Raw genomic sequence first — 3,358 nt, forward strand, 5'->3', positions numbered from 1 at the left:
ATCAAAGAAAGCAATTTTCACCAAACAGTCTTAAAAAGATAAATTTACTGCTTTCAGAGTCACTTAACCTTTGATCTAACATGTATTCCATAAATACTTACAGTATAATTTGAAGGTGGTAATGAGAGTTCTCTACTTTGCTTTAAATTATTTTTCATCACCATTATTTCTTAAAAACGCTACAGAAAATGTTATACAAATGATATGTTTTTACTAAAACAATACAGAATTCTGCATTTAAGGAATATGTAATTCCTAATGAAGCAACAATGAAATAGTACTGGGAATGAAATAAGTGACTGGACGCTGTTACTGCAATTTAGTGAAAAGCTTCTTGTGATACTAAAAGGTTCAGAACCAATTGTGCCAATTATCCTGAAACACAAGAACCCTTTTTCATAGACCATTCAATTGCACAGGTTTGGTTTCATACAAGCCGAAATGTGTTTGAATAACAATGATAATGTGTTTCACTAGTCGTTTTAATAACCTTAGTTTTGTGATGTTAACCAGATAACTAGATAAAATGTTGTTTTTCTATTATTCTCAGAAACAAGAAGACCATTAATGCTCAAAATTATTAATGTTTTTGGATTCAATAACGTCATTTTAAAATTTGTACATCTTTTGATAACATTGTGAAACTCTTATTTAATTTTCTAATGTGTTTCCATAAACAAAATGTTCCTGAATAGACTAGACCTCTAAATTTATGCTACTACACACAAGGGATTTGCTGATTAACTGTATAATTATGTGAATACCTCGCATGAAAATAATCAATGGTATTTGTAAAGCATCCTTGCATATATATTGGAATTTTGAAGCTTAGACATTTCCTTACAAAACCACAGATTTTAATTTCAAGCTCAATAAACTTTAAAAAATGGTCAGTTATTCATCAACAGCAAATGCAAAGGATAGCTGGAATAAAAAATGTAAAAACCTTTTCTTTAAAAAGTCAATTAACATACTTTTGTATCTGAAGTTATATTCCTATTAATTGAGATCTGGTACAAGCATAGTTAATACTAACTTAAAGGCTTCACATTCCCTCCAGGCCTAATTAAAAATACAATCCTTTTTAAACAACATTTTGATTCAGCCCATTAAATATTAACTTCGTGAAGCAATTCAGGACTCGTGTCTTGAAATATGTTACAGAAGTCAGGTTCTATGTCCACTGGTTAATATTAAGATGTATATTTTGATTGAAAAGAACGAATAAAAACCATGCGGGAATGGCACAGCATTTAGGAAGACATAATGGAGACACATAGACCACGAAACTTGGAGAATAAAGTTTAAGATTCCCCTTAATGGGTATGCAAGTCAAAAAACAACAACAAAAACAAACACTCCTGCACCCTTTCTTAATTTGCAAGCATCCTTTTCAAGCAGCAAGCAGCTAATCTCCACACAGCTAACAGATGGCTAAAACTATGCCTTTAAGTGCTGTTTCGTTCAGCAATTAAAAGTTTCTGGCTGTCATTTTTCTCCCCAAGTACAGATTGCAAACAACACGAGAGGTCAAATATCTGCAAGGGAAAAGAAGGCAAGCAACTGTTCCAGTGTGCTCACCAAGCATCAGCTGGAGTAGAAGTGGCCAGGGATGCACCTGAAGGAGCATTTTTTAATCACCCTGCACCGAAATGAATAATTAGCCGGAATAATTACCAGCCTTAAGATGAATCTGTGCACAGTTTTTGCCCACAATGCTATCAAGGATAACAGGTGTTGAAAGTGCCTGGAAGGGACAAAGATTAAAGATTATTTCATTATACAGGTTCCTTCAGGCAGAAATGTCTTGTATTTTATCCTGTCATGCACAGCAAGGTCTAAATAGGGGCTCGTTTTCCTCCTGCTTTGCAGTTTTGGAACTGGGCGTTTGACAGAGAGTGAATATTGTTTAATCTGGGAGAATGATCTGTCCTTGAGATTTCTGTAAACTCAGTGCCCACATAACCTCCAAATACCTCTTACCCCCCCCAACACACACCCCTCGGTCTGCCTTCCACACTACCAGTCCAGCTCAATGCAGAGAGAGAGACACACACACACAAGAGAAAGGACAATGTTCGGCTTTGTGCCACACAGAGCATGTCACTGTGTCAGCAACAGGTTTTCTTTAATTAGACGAAGTTATTTAGGCAGTTCTTCTGATGCACTGGCTGGCCAATTAATTGTTTGACTGGGACAGGCAACAAATCTGCATTATTTAGCACGTGCTAAGCAGAAGTTTGTTTTGTAAGCCACTGATTTATCCATATCATAGACTTTTCAAATGAACAAAAAATGATATTTTGCATTATGTGTATGGAAGTGAAAATAAGGGAAGATTGGTATTAAACTGTGAATATTTGCCTCCTCAATAAAATAACATTTATGTTGTGTCTATGTAACTATGGCCCAAAAGAAGTTTAAATTCAATAATAATTTCCCTTATGTTTTACATTTTCAGTTATAAACCCATTTCTTTTTTGGTTAACAGTTTATAACTAAAGCTTGATAAACATAGCTTCAAAGTTTATATTATTTTCTGCAGTTTAAGGATTATATGCTTGAACTACATTTAATAATGAAGCTCACTATATTAAATTTAGACTTGTGGCAAAAATTATATTGTACTTAAAAACGGTTAAACACAAATTGCACGTGTCCAATCCATCTTTAAATAATTAATTTGATAATACTAAAATGAATGTTTTTTTATCATTTCAATGAATTCTGGTCTAGCTGGTTATGTGATCAATCACACATATCAAAATATATCACGAATGAACACTTTTGTAAAATTCAATTTAAAATGTATTTTAAACTATGGTATGGCATTTAATTACAAAAGAGCATGTTAAATATTAAAAAAATATTAAAAAAAACAATTATCATCAGAACAAGGAGTTAATAGTGGAATGCTGCCATTTGTATGGGTGGTTTCAAGTGAAAGCTTCTGGGAGCTGTGCCTGCTTCGCTATGCCCAGGGGAATGTTTTCTTCCAGTTTTCTGACAAAGTGGCTGAGGCACCAGGTGGGGGTGTCATGTGGAGACAACAGAAATCTCAGCGTCCAGAGAAAATTCCCTCATTACCTCAAGAACAGGCCCCTGCCAAAAGACACTGGGGAAAAGAGAACAGTTTTCTTCTGGCACGGGGAACGGGAGGCTTTGAATTTGCCGACTGTGAAACAAAACGTTACCGTCTAGATATGTTTCATACATACCAGCAAGAATTACTAATGAGTGTGCATTAGGGGCACAAACCCAGGTAGTGATTTTCAGTGCTGCAGTATAAAGTAACATCAATGAGTCAATGAGACCTCACAGGGACACATGAGAGACTTAACCCAAATAAAATAAACTC

This window comes from Lepisosteus oculatus, chromosome 5, assembly GCF_040954835.1.
Source record: "Lepisosteus oculatus isolate fLepOcu1 chromosome 5, fLepOcu1.hap2, whole genome shotgun sequence".
NCBI lineage: Eukaryota > Metazoa > Chordata > Actinopteri > Semionotiformes > Lepisosteidae > Lepisosteus > Lepisosteus oculatus.